The 14,882-nt window shown below is 42.7% G+C and overlaps 1 long non-coding RNA gene across 1 annotated transcript in view; it reads left to right on the plus strand.

The window, feature by feature from the left end:
• The window catches only part of LOC126458374 (uncharacterized), a 318,044-nt gene that overhangs the window by 96,559 nt on the left and 206,603 nt on the right, over positions 1-14,882 (plus strand). The gene's annotated exons all lie outside the window — the stretch shown is intronic.

Below are 14,882 nucleotides of genomic sequence, written 5' to 3' on the forward strand. Positions count from 1 at the left end.
GAGGGGACACTGAGTAGTGCACGGTACATCCAAACCGTCATCGAACCCATCGTTCTACCATTCCTAGACCGGCAAGGGAACTTGCTGTTCCAACAGGACAATGCACGTCCGCATGTATCCCGTGCCACCTAACGTGCTCTAGAAGGTGTAAGTCAACTACCCTGGCCAGCAAGATCTCCGGATCTGTCCCCCATTGAGCATGTTTGGGACTGGATGAAGCGTCGTCTCACGCGGTCTGCACGTCCAGCACGAACGCTGGTCCAACTGAGGCGCCAGGTGGAAATGGCATGGCAAGCCGTTCCACAGGACTACATCCAGCATCTCTACGATCGTCTCCATGGGAGAATAGCAGCCTGCATTGCTGCGAAAGGTGGATATACACTGTACTAGTGCCGACATTGTGCATGCTCTGTTGCCTGTGTCTATGTGCCTGTGGTTCTGTCAGTGTGATCATGTGATGTATCTGACCCCAGGGATGTGTCAATAAAGTTTCCCCTTCCTGAGACAATGAATTCACGGTGTTCTTATTTCAATTTCCAGGAGTGTATTTCGTCACCCTTTCCTCCAGGTAAGTTTTCTTCCAATTTTGCCGCTGCACCATCGCGTGCTTAACCCCGAGGGTCTGGACCGCACTTAGCTGATAGCAGAAACAATGGATACGGGAAATCTTGTCGCAAGGCAGAATATGAGATATTAGTTATCATAAGTCATCGATACCGTGGAAGCGTCTGCAGCGCTACGTCTAACACGCTGATAATTGTCAGAAACTTCGTATTTACAAGTATAAGAATCTTCGCGGAAGAATTCTTTTGTTTGTTGCAAACAAGACAAGTTAATCGTTAAAGAAATATGGGCCTTGTTATGAACAGTTAAAACAGCGACTTTTCCACTAGTTGATGGGGGCGAAATATTCTGAAAGTTTCCCAGACCCATATCATTTAGTGCTGTTAAGATAGATAAAATATCATAAACAAGAGGACTAAGCTACTTAGAGCTGGTAAGAAACCGTCCGAGTCGCAAAACAGAAAACTCGTAATATGGGAAGTAAGTCATTAAGACTGTCATCGATGAAGGTCGTTTTGTGAGCTGTGTAGCTCAACAGTTAATTACACGATCGAAGTATCGATATACTTGAAAATACAGTTACCCCGAGCCTTAAGATATTTACTGATGAGAAACTCAGTATGAGTGTTTCTTTTAAATTTAATAGGGGAATAATTACTACGGAGTCGTCAAAATCAGGTTGGGCCATTTGTGAAGTCTCTTGTGTGTAACGATGCAGTTATTACGTTGAACAAAATACGTAACCGTCTACCTGAAGATGGAAGGAAGAGTATCAAGTGGGATGATAGTGTGTTCTAGAAATATCAACATGTGAGCTTCGTTTCTCCTAACAAGTCAGAAACAGTAGATGGAAAACTGAATGATTTTGAGGGATTCCATCGTCTGCTTACGCAAGCAAGTTCTATATATCGATCACTATCTTGCAATTTATATTTTGTAAGTCTCAGATGAGAGAGAGAGAGAGAGAGAACACGGTTGTAAGTATAACATTGTTTCCCCTAAAGCCTTCTTTGTTCTGAATTTATAGTGGTTTCGAGATCTTGGGTTACGTCTGAGAAGTGACTGCAGTAAACGTAATTCGTTTGTGATAAAGAACAGATTGATAAACGACTTCGTGATTCAAGCTATAATGGTTTGCCTATGTTGTCAACTTCAGCCAGCATGCGCTGCGGATTTTAACAGAGGAACCACCAGCTGCCGAATGCGTCATGGGAACAGTAGGCGTCTTAGGTGAGCCAGCGTCCATGAATCACGCGACAGTTATGAGCCTGACTGGTCGGGCGGGCGAATACAAATTGTTTTTGGAGGCGAAACACGTGTTAAGAAAGTGGACAAATGGCAAGGCACTGACGTGTCACAATAGCATCATTTTATGTTGTGCCATATACCCGTATTGTTGTTTCTTATGTGTTTATATAGAGAGCAAACTTCTAGTGAGCAGAAGCAGAAATTTTAAATCTCATGCCTTTTCAATTTTTGACCAACGGAAGTAAGCGGATGTGTTCTGATGTTCACTTGCACATTGGAATAGGTGATACGTTTTGAGTCCATTACAAGTGACGCTCGTGACAGTAAATTTCCAATTTCTCAGCATTGCTTGCCTTTCCAGATGTTTAGTATAATACATAGACGCTGGGCAGTATTGCGATTTTATGCCACAGCTTCGCATGACAGATGCCTTTCTCTATGACAGCAACTAAAATATATTACTAATGATTTATTTCACAGAGCCATTCTTTTATTTGCTTCCTTAAGTGGCTGCTATAATTGTAAGGCGAAGCTTGTTGAAAGATGATGAAGACGAGGTAGAGGCCGAACCAAAATCTGCCAAGCACTAGGAGTGCCGATTAACCAAGTAGAGGGTGTCACACACGCATACCTTAGTATATTGCGGGTCTCGCTTTTTACTTACGATCTGGCATAATATGTTCATACGGAACGTCGAGAATTATTCAACGCCGACTGTTGGTGTTCGTGAGGGGAGCGAGAAGTGAGGCTGTTGCGTGGAGCGCTCTTGTGTACCCACAGCGGACAAGCCTGTTTGCGTGACCTACATACAGGGGCAAGCTCCTGGCCCTCCCTTGCGGGATGGTGCTGATGTTAAGAATTAAACGCGACGTACTTGTCGACTCTGATTCTGCGCTTGCCATAATTCTTCGCCGCTTCCATGTTTCCTTTTTTTCTCTTGTCACATTCGTTTCCGGAGTTGATGCCGAAACTACCGACCCGACTCGTATAATCGTCCCTCACGGAACAACGTTCAGGTCGCTACTGTCGCAACTAAGCTAACTTATCAGTTGCCTGTGCTGGTACTGCATTTGGTCTAAGGGTAACTTGCTACTTACTCTTTTTACAAGTATTTTCTACTGAGTTCAGTTCTCAAATTCATAGCAAAAGTAATAGGAAATAAGAAGCATCACAACCCATGCAGAGGAGATCATGCTGACATGCAGTATTCATTCTTAGACAGATTGTAGAGAAATCCACTGAATACAACAGACTAGTTTGTCTTTATTTTATTGATTTACAGAAGGCTTTCCATAGACTCAGCAGATGCGGTAAGCCTGCTCTACAAACGGAGGATTCCTTCCCACTCAATAAAAACAATTTAACACAATTATTTCTGCTACTACATAAAGGCGAAAATTGGTTTCGGGTTAACTATCTGCATGGCAGTTAATTGTGGTATTACACAAGGTGACTGTTAAAGCCCGCTACTTTTTAATATATTCATGGACAAAGGTGGTATTGACTGCTAGTCGTTGTAGAGTCGAGAACGAAGAAATAAAAAGTGTTATGCTGACGATGCTATTCCACTGGCAAACAGTGAAGATAACATGCAGTAACTTCTACATGTATTTAACGTGGCAGCGAAAAACCTGAATATGGACTTAACCATTCAAATAACCAATGTGTGGTGGAACCAGTTAGATGCAAACAGGAAGTGGGCAGAAAAATTATTCAACAGGAAATAACATTTAAATATTTTGGTATTGAACTGACCAGTAGTGGAGATATCAGAAAGAATGTTAGAGAACAAGTAGCAAAAGCAAATAAAATGACAGGATGTTTAAATGATACTATTTGCAAAAACAAGGATATTGTACAGATGGAAATGCAATAATATACAAAGAAATAGTGAGACCAATTGTAACATGCACAGCTGAGACAAGATCGAAAACATTAAAACAAAGTCTTTTGGAAACAACGGAAATGAAAATTCTGCCAAAGATTACAGGGGAGAGACAGAGATAGAGAAAGAAATGAAAACATTAGAAAGGATGTAAAGTGGACTCCTTTAATGAGTGAGTGGATACATAAGAAAAAACATGAATGGAACGAACATATAGACAGGATGGGTGAATGGAAGATTGTAAAAATCTTAAGAAATAAATAACCAGCTGGTAAATCATTCCAGAATTCAGTCGAGGTTTTGTATTGTTTCAGTTGCATGCGAATGGCCCTATTCGACATTGAATCTGTGGGGTCTCTTCATATGTTTAATAGTTCCTACAGAAGGATGGCGGGTTTGTTATGGTTCCTAGTACGATTTTTATTTCTTCTGCACTTTTCTGGAGCTAAATACACACTGGTTCATACGGCCTTGGTGCGACCAGGGTCTCTTATTGGCGTAGCGCTGATTGCGTTACTCTCTCTCTCTCTCTCTCTCTCTCTCTCTCTCTCTCTCTCTCTCTCTCTTTCCCCCTCCCTCCGGAAGACTCCGGTTCAAAATAGTCAAATGGCTCTTGAGCGCTATGGGACTTAACATATGAAGTCATCAGTCCCCTAGAACTTTGAACTACTTAAACCTAACATAAGGACATCACACACACCCATGCCTGAGGCAGGATTCGAACCTGCGACAGTAGCGGTCGCGCGGTTCCAGACTGAAGCTCCTAGAACTGCTTGGCCACAACGGCCGGCCGAAGAGTCCGATATCATTATTTTGCGGCGACCAGTTTTCCAAAATATTCAAGCGTACCGCAGATGGAGTACACTGGGCTACAACAAGTAGGCGCATAGTTTTATTCTTCTTAACGTACGTTCTGCGTTCTCCTAGTATGAATGTAAAACAAAAAAGTAACTCGAAAAGCGACAATGAGGAACAGCCGTTCAGTCAGTATGTAGATGGCTAGTTGGCATGCCAACAATTGCATTTAGGACTTTGCAACAGTTATATCTCTATATTTTGAAGGAAGTATCGCTAGAAGTGAGGATGGTCCAAGGTACCTCAGTGGGCAGATAGAATACAGTCTAGACCAGGGTTGTTCCATCTTTTAGCTTATCTGAGCCACTTCGGAAGAAAACGAGCATTATGCAATTTTGTCAGCGATGTGAGGGGAGACAAATTGTTGATGGTGTACAGCAACCAGACACACATTCGTTTTAGGTCACTTTATTCAAAAAGTACTGTTACCGGTTTCGAATTTTTCACTATTAATTATCACACGGGTTTTTTATACTTTCATCGAGACAAATTACTATCGAAATTAAACTAGTATTGTTCTTGGACAGCACGTATCAATAACAGTAACCACTGAGCAAAAAACAGTCAGCTCGGAAAGAGCCAATGAGAGAATAGCATCATGTGCGGTAGTTTAAAGTTGAAAGTATTAAATTTATTTTAATTTTACATAGACGGAATTTTATGCAGTTTTTTTCTGATAGTATGATGTTTACTTCTCGGACCGCACTTATACCTGCTCTGGACCGTGGGTTGGACACCCCTGGTCTAGGCAGAACATGACGAGCAGCTATCAGCACCCGTAGATCACATGGAGATCTGAATCGAGAGGACTGCCTACTCCACATATAGTAGGCACTATGTAGATTCTAATGGTCTCGGTGTCGACGGGGTGTTAAATTCACTCACACTCCACTTCTCGTTTTCCTCATCATTCTTAAACTCTGAAATTATTCGTTCACTCTAGTCGTACTGTTGTTGTTAAGCTTGGAATTACTGTTTGGAAAAGAACTGTGCGTGTTCTGACGTGCTTTGAAGTTGGCACGAGAGCTTGGTTAAACGATTCCACAGGTGGGCACAAAAGGCATATGTGATCCAATGCGGAAAGTTATGCTCCTAAAAAAAATCTGTCTCATTTTTAAGTTGCTTTTCGGAATGTATACTAGTAATAGTGACGCCGATCAAGTTACAGCTAAATAATCCCTTTCAACACTCTTGAAAACCTACCAATTTTAATTGTATATTAGAGCACTGAGGATGGTCACTAAGTGACCGAAAATCGATTTTGCTGACAATAAAACAACAAAATACGGCCAATGCTGACTTTCCTTCCAATGATGTCCACCATTTGGTCGTGGTGCACAAAACACGCCATGGAGTCGCCAATCAATAACAAACATGTTAATACGATGGTGGTTTGAATAGTTCTCGGAACGGAATAGAAAAAAAAGTACTTACATCGCTGAAACTTTTTTTACTTTTCAGTGTAATCTCCTTGTAGGTTAATGCACTTGGTCCAACGATGTTCCAGTGCCTTGCTCCCATCACGAAAATGAGTTTCCTCTAGGTCTGCAAAACAGTTGTCAACTCTGGCTACAAATTCTTTGTCGGAAGTGAAGCTTCGTCCACCTAGAAAAAAACATCAGTTTTTGGAAGAGATGGCAGTCTGACGGAGCCATATCAGGTGAATAAGGCGGGTGTGGCAACAATGAGTGTAATTTTCCTATGGCGACGGCACATGTGTGCGGGCACAGCATCAAGAGTCGCGGCACCCATATAATTCTTTTCATTTCTAATTCTTCAGTTAAAATGTGATATACCCTTTCAGATGACATGTGGCAAGCGTGAGCAATTTCACGCACCTTCAATCGGCGATCCTCCATGACCAATCTGTGCACTTTAGCAATAATTCCTGGAAGTGACACATCTTGGCCGACCACTGCGCGGATCATCGTCTAAGCTCTCCCAACAAAATTTAATTCATTTTCCACTTGGCAGCAGTTGAGTATGAAGTAGCAGAGTCCCCCAGTGTATTCTGGAGATCGGCGTGAATGTCCTTTGCTGTGATATTTTCCTCTACAAAGTACTTAATCACTGCTCGAATCTCGATTTTTTTCCATCTTTGTAAATCACCGTGCGGGAACAACAGCAGAGCCACGGCACCGCCACAGCTCTCTTCCAAGAGCACTGACTGGCGTGGCACGTGTTTACAGGCAAACAGTCCAGTGAATATCACGTGAACAACTCGTTGCGCTAGCGCTGACCTCTCGTGGTGGTTCCACCCTCGCACAAGGAAACACATTATTATTTAGTCTTTTTGCCACACTTTTCAGCAGTTTTTCCTGTACTGTCTGTATTCCTGTTTCGGCTCCACTGTAGATTCGGTGGGGTACAAAATTATATTTCGGTTGAGAGGTTTCAAAGTTTGTGAAAAAATGTTCCATTTTTGCTTTATTCAACTCTTATTGTCCTCTCAATACCGATTTTCTCTGGCTGCCTCTTAACCATGACGAGCGATGAGTGAGCGAACCCAGTCTGCCCCTTCCACTCGGGTTTTTATATTAAACGGGTGGTGGTTTGCGCCAGTTACTTTCGCCAAGCTGATATGCTAAAGGTCGGAAATGTTTAAATGTAAGGCTATAGAACGTAGAAACCAGATTGATACAATGCTTCGCCAATTCAGCTTCCCCGTCTGAGAAAATACTCTTGGAACATTTCAATGATGACACTCCATAGCCTGCTTTAAGTCGTTTACGTAGTGTGGATTAATTACGTTCAAGCCTTTTAGCTGCGTTTCTATTGGAAGATCCATTTCCTATTATCTTATTAGCGTCGTCTAACGCTTTAGAAGGCAATGGGTTCTTGCTGATAATAAATCATTCAATGTGAAACAGTTAACCATAAATTAAGGACCATTAAATATGTTAAATAAACTTACGTGTTCAGTTTTAAAACCGAAGAAAGAAAAGACAAACGTTTTGGGCCGAAGGTGCGCATGCGGACATTTGCGCCAGCTAGTTCGTAAGATATTTGCCCCGTGGAGCTGTTTCCCGATGTATCAGTATGTGTGAACAACTAAGCTCGAGATGTAAGCTAGGCTATGTACTTCCATAGGAGGTATTAGCAATTCTTTATGATTTCGTTATAGCATACAGATAGCTATCAGTTCATGGTAAATGTGGTGTCACCGCCAGACACCACACTTGCTAGGTGGTAGCCTTTAAATCGGCCGCGGTCCGTTAGTATACGTCGGACCCGCGTGTCGCCAGTATCAGTGATTGCAGACAGAGCGCCGCCACACGGCAGGTCTAGTCTAGAGACTCCCTAGCACTTGCCCCAGTTGTACAGCCGACTTTGCTAGCGATGGTTCACTGTCTACATACGTTCTCATTTGCAGAGACGACAGTTTAGCATAGCCTTCAGCTACGTCATTTGCTACGACCTAGCAAGGCGCCATATTCAGTTAATATAATCTGAACAGATAATATTGTGAATCATGTTCCGTCAAGAGCGACGTTCATCATTAATGGATTAAAGTTAAGTATCAAACTAATTACGTCCGCTTTCTGAATTCTAATTCCTTGTCATGTTCCAGACCTCACGTCAGTATAGTTCTTCCCTCTTCACGCCAGCCTGCGTGAGCTAAAACGCGTGCATTTCGGCCTCCTCTAGTAACACAGCGTTGGCTCTTCTGCCAACACAACAGTAAACACTGAGATGGAAAGTTTCAAAAAACTAACTCATTTCATATGTCGAAAGCTTCAAAACGTAAACCACAGGCACAACACCTCTGACTATTCCACCGTAAAAGCTCTCAACTGAAAAGAAGCGGGGCTGCCACACTGCAGTCACAATCAGGGAAAACATTAGATTCGGATTTTTGCCTCGTGTGCACATTTGCCACCGATTAACCTGTGCCTGGCCGCTGTTCTCGTCCATTCTAGTCTATTATGTGTTTGCTAGCTACCTATAATAACCGCGACGTTGATGAAACGTTAAACAATAACCTACCCTCGAAAAGTGTTGGTCTGTTCTCTAGTCTCCGATCTTCCGTTCTCTCCTAAGTTGATTGAGCAAATTATGCCGATTAGTTCGATGTTAAAGTTATCCTTGGTGGCATTTGCCGTGGTTCCCTTGCGATCGCTTGGTGTGTTGTCATACAGCAGAACCTTGTCTGGGCGGCCGGCTGCGAGGGAGGGCACCCAGAAGGCCCGGTCTGCGCTGGCAAGGACGCCGCTGGCGCAGCGGAGGCCACGGGCCGACCTCGCGGCGGGCCTCAGAGGTCCTTGACCCCCGCGGTCGCTCCTCCGGCACTCGTCGACGCTGGCGCGCGGACTGCTGCATCGCCTCAGTTGTGGTCACGTGTAAAATTACACGCAACACGCCGCACTAGATGGGAGCAAAATGTGAAGTCAGAGGTTGGACGCCCAGCACAGTCGACCCACTATAGCAGTCTTCAGTATCTTCCGTCTACTAGGCTTGGGCTTTCTTCATTGTATTCAGAAACTATTTATTTTTGTACTGCATCTAATAACCAGAACTTACTGCAGCACAGGTTTTAGTGGAACTGCATACACGTTCACACTGTAGTAATGAAATTAACAACAACGACGACCAAATACACACTACTTCGATGGTGTCGCGGCCGACACAGTAGGTATACTGGGGTCAAACCAGGTTCGCCGTCCATAAACTTGAGAGGAAACGTTTTAGCGAATACAAATCGCCAAAATATTTAAATGATAAAAGACGCTAATACGCTGACAACGTGGTTCCGTTCCAGCCTGTGGAGCTTCTGTGACATTCTCTCCCTTCTCCACAGCAGTGTCTGTGCTTCAGTTTGAGATGTGTGTAGACGGCTCTGCACACTTAGTAAAGCATATTTTTTAATATTTTAAACATAACTGCACAACAGCAACGGTTTCACGTAATAAAATTATAAACAGCCGACCAGTTGCACTGGATAAAGAAATTCTTTACCTAGGTTTCGACAAATATAAATTTGTCTTCTTCAGAAGGTAGCAATTTTACATTAGTGAGGACTAATGTACCATCGCCGTTTTTACAATTGTCGGCATAGATCCATATGTCAAAAATAACCTTAGAATTAGGATTTGTCACGTAAATATAAAAAACCCTAATTCTAGGGCTATATTTTATTTTTGACACACGGATCTATGCCGACAGTTGTAAAAATGGCGATGGTACATTAGTCCTTACTAATGTAAAATTGCTACCTTCTGAAGAAGACAAATTTATATTTGTCGAAACCTAGGCAAAGAATTTCTTTATCCATTGCAACTGGTCGGCTGTTTATAAGCATTTTTTTTCACTACCTTTGTGCCAGAGCTCCATTTTTTCGAGGTACAAATATGTCATAGTCGTTGATAGTCGTTGGCAATTGAGTGGGGTTTACCGCTGATGCTCAAACGGCACGGCAGTGATTATCAAGCGGCGCCGATGTATTGCAGACTTTGCTCTGTTCTCCATTCCCCACTGCTCCAGAACTACGCGATAAAAGAGCAGATATCCCAGAACAAAGGGGTCGCCAAATACTGTCGTGCGTTGAGACCGTAGGTTCTACAGCACTCGAATTTACTTCCATAATCAGCAAATACCTCCTTTAAGAACAACAAAAATAGCACATTTAAGCTCTTCCCGCCAGCCAGAGCCGGGAAAGGCATGAGTTGTGGTAAGACTTAACATGGCATTCAACAGACCATCAAGGTAACATTCGTTGTTTTCAAATCCAGGTTATCATTTCTTACTGTACAGTCTTTGTCTGGAGTCAGACAAATGGAATGTATTTAGTGGCAGTTTAGCTGTGAAATGGGAATATATGAACGGGAAGTGATGCACAAGGTTAGTAAAGTCCGGTAGTACAGCATCTGCTACATTCATTAGCTACACGCACAAAGCGTTAGCGCAAAGAAGGGAAAATTCTGTGGCAACAACATTTAAAAAAAAAAAAAAACTGCTCTGGAGATACATCAGTTAAGTTTCTGTAAATGCTGCGTCAGTGATACCAGAATGTGAAAAGCAGCGGGAGCAAATGCTTATTGACATGGAGAGAACGTTATCGGGGCACAATCTACTGTTAAATAAGACCAAAAGCAGGACACATGTAAGCAAATCAGACATAGTCGAAGAAATCTTTGGATAATATCCCTTTCAAACCTGTCCAACAATTTATCTATTTGAGGAGGATGTAACAGCTCCGTTTTTATCCCGACCTGATCTGGTCGAATAGCAGCCCAATATTTATTGTTAACATGACCGTGAACCTAATGGGGCTGGTAATCGGAATTGACTGCTACGGAAGTTGTTACTTTACAGTTCGTTCTGTTCAATACTATAATACTGAATGTATGGTAATAAGGAACACCAACACAATTTTACTAATTACGAACTTATATTCTTCTCAAAACACAAAAAGGAGACAGCCACTGCCTTCGTCATACATATCTAATTACGGCTAATCTCAGCACAGGCTTTCTTCATTTGCCATTATCGTCACACGCTAATCCATCACTGCATCCAACACTGCAATCCAAGGTTAGGCCGGCGCGGTAGACGCGAAACTAAATATCGGCACTAGTAACGTCACTGCTCACTTTTTATAAAGATACTTCATCACTTCACCGGTATTCATTTACTATTTAGGGGTCTAACCACGACGATGGTGACACCCTTCTCGGTTAAAAACCCTGTACTCCAATAATGGCCTCCACACACACACACACACACACACACACACACACACACACACACACACAATTCCCGCCAACCACCCTGGCGCATCTCGACACTCGCTCTCGCAACACGTCACAATCGATTGTTCGCCCTATCGACCTGTGCCGAGTACAAAGTTATAGTAAGGGCCTACGGACCCCTTACAAGGATAACATCAGTGATAGAAACAAAAGTGAAAAGACTTCTAAAATATAACTACCGAATTTGTCTTCACGTTATCTTACAAATTATTACAACAAACATTAGAATAAATCGAGTGAGGACTTCGTTTAGGGTGTCATACTGTACGCTTGCGAAACACACACACACACACACACACACACACACTCACACACTCACACACTCAGAGAGAGAGAGAGAGAGAGAGAGAGAGAGAGAGAGAGATATTTCCTAACTTTAGAGATGATTATAACAGATAAGCTTCTTGGTGTGCAAATGCGGCGCTGGCAGCGTCGCACGGGCCTGTTGTCACTCTTCGACAGTGAACTGCGAACTCTCATGTGTACCTGCTTCTCACATTCGGCTCTGCGAACGTAGATGAACTCCTAGGACTTCTTGGCTGCATTTCCTATGAACATACACAGCGTAAGCGTACTAAATGAATCTAACTCATCCATATAGTGTGTAGCAAAAATCTTTTTCAGTTTATTTTCTTTAACAGCCAGTTGTGCGTCATCGTCGAGCGTCTAATGTCTACGGAATATTGTAGCAATTCAAGCTACAAAATACAGGTCACGAGTTGGGTTCCTAGAACGACATCGATGCATAGCGAGATTCGGAGACGCAAGATAGAGGAGGGGGACGTAAACAGCTTCTTAGAACGTTACAGAGAAACAAAACGCAATTGTTCCCGGTGTTTCGCGGTATGCGGCGGTAGTTTCGCAGAGGCTACCAGCATTGGCATTGCAAACGTGATCAGAATAGACGGTTTTCAGAATTACTCTCAGCCTGCTTAGTTTTCTATTCTTTTCTGTACTACCCACATCTGCACTGACAAGCAATATACGTAGTGGGTCTCACGAGGAGGTAGTTGTTTAGTCGCTTTTAACAATGTTTCCAGTGTATTTCGGAGTGCATTATAAACCCTTTATTTTACTCGCTCAAACTGATTAATGCGCCAATTTGCTGGTGCTGTACATACGTTTAAAATCGCATAACATCTGTTAATCACAAACTGTTTCGTTTAACTTATGTGACTGTGGCTCATTTCGAACTCTGTGAGCTTTTCGGTCACTTTACACAGTGGTGCAATAATGATCGTTTTCGTATAAAACTCGAGTTAGAGCCGTCATTTGGGACTGCCATTGCAATAACAGTCAACTAAATATTCTGTGGTACGCACAGTAAGTTTTTGTTGTGCTGTTAGGTTACACGATGGTGTTGCAGGGGCTGATTCATTTGGACGCAGTTGAATCTTTCACTATATCCATGGGCAAGAAAATTATTTGTTTACAAAGTGCTGCCGTATCAAAAGTACCAGCTGTAGGGTTTCGACCTGGGACGGATCGCTTTAAGCGATTCTGCTGCTTCGGCAGCCATTGTTCAGCTTACCTCTTCCCGGATAATATATTTGTTGCTTTTGTTGTGTGTTTATTCAGTAGTGCGCGTTTTCCTTGTGGTAAGGAAAACGTTCACATGCTCTTCTTGAAATGAGGAGATTCCCAGGCTACGACCCGTGCAGCATGAGCCACCCATGTCTGATTTTACAACTTGGTTGGAACATCATTTTGTAAAAGCAAAGGTATTCAGGTCGGTAATAATTGTATTGTTATGACATGACGTGCTTTTTGGTATTGTTTTTAGCACATTTCTCAAAGACTGTTTTCCTACTATTTTCGTGTCTAGTGTGAAACCCAAGAAAAAGAAAACTCCACTAACATGCTCCTAGTTCGTAGAGTCATTGAATTTTTTCATATTCGATAGGTTACGGGTTTTGGATTATAAAACAACATATCATCAGGTATAGTCTTGCTATAAAACGACGCCTTAGTTGAGAAACTAACTAGTGTCAACGTTACAAAGAAAATTGTGCGTGCGAAGTCTGTTCAAAAAGTTCCGGAACAGTCGTAATTTGGTATGGTTGGTATGGTGGAACGATATGGGGTTGGCATCCCCGCAACGCGCCCATGTTTAATGTGTAACTGCTATAAGTTTAATTGTTTTAGGTCTGTTAATGATTGTTCAGTGCTGTACTGACAAGAACGTTGTATCGCACGGGTTGCGAATTTCGAGATGGCAGACTTACAGGAGCAATACGTCCTCAATACATTTTGCGTGAAACTCAAGAAAACATTTATAGACACACCAACTGATGCAGGAACCTTTGAGTGCTTAAACCATACTCGGTGTTACGAATGGTTCACACGGTTTAAATATGGCCGGGCGGGCGGAAGTTTAAGATGACCATCTTTCTTGACGCCCTTCAACGTCACAGAGGACGCTGATGTCAGGAACGTCAACGAAATTCTGCGTACCAATCGAAGACTGACTGTCCGAGAGATTGAGAAAGAAAGTAATATTTCAGTTGGATCACGGCATGAAATCATGACACAGCACCTCGGAATGCTTCGTGTTGCTTCCAAGTTCGCGAAGACCAGAAAGACCGCCTCGCAATCTGTGAAGAGCTTTTGGATCGCGGAAGTGAGAACGAGATGTTCCGTAAGAGAATCACAACTGGCGATGTGACTGTTTCTGCGGTTATAATGAGATAAAGGTCCAGTCTTCACAGAGGGTCGGGAAAGTTTCTCAGATACAAGAAAATTTGATCAGGTCAGGTCAAATGTCAAAGCCATGATGATGGTTTTCTTTGACTTTGAAGGATTAGTTCATCATGAATTCGTGCCACAGGGGCAAACTGTTAAACGATGGTACTGTTGGCATGTGTTGCGACGCCTGCGATAAAATTTGAGAAGGAAACGGCCTGAAATGTGGCGAGTCAGTTCATGGCTCTCGCATATTAACGCACCCGCGTAGCATATTCTTGCCTGTTGGTGCGTGACTGTTGTACAAAAAACGGTATTACTGTGGTGCCTCATCCTCCGTACTGTCCAGACCTGGCGCTTGCGGACTTTCTTTATCTCCAAAGTTGAAAATCCCGTTGAAAGGACTAAGATTGCCAACGATAGACGAGATAAAAGGAAATTCGCAGACGGCGCTTCGCGTGATCCTGCAAGTGGCGTACCAAGACAGCTTCCGGTAGTGGAAACAGCATCGGGAGCTCTGTATCAATTGTGGAAGAGAATATTTCGAACGAGACTGTGCACAAAAAGTAAAAGGGAAGGTTAGAAAAATTTTGTGGACAAAATTCCAGAATTTTTTGAACAGACCTCGTATGTATTGTTACTGAGAAAGTGATGGGTTTGCATCAATTTTCTGAGCAGAAGTTACGAACACGCTTGCTGCGTCGTGGTTGGCGGTCAAAAAACACATGGGTCATGTACGAGGGCAGTTCAATAAGTAATGCAACACATTTTTTTCTGAAATAGGGGTTGTTTTATTCAGCATTGAAATACACCAGGTTATTCCCCAATTTTTTAGCTACACAACACTATTTTTTCAACGTAATCTCCATTCAATGCTACGGCCTTACGCCACCTTGAAA

Source organism: Schistocerca serialis, chromosome 1 (assembly GCF_023864345.2).
Source record: "Schistocerca serialis cubense isolate TAMUIC-IGC-003099 chromosome 1, iqSchSeri2.2, whole genome shotgun sequence".
NCBI lineage: Eukaryota > Metazoa > Arthropoda > Insecta > Orthoptera > Acrididae > Schistocerca > Schistocerca serialis.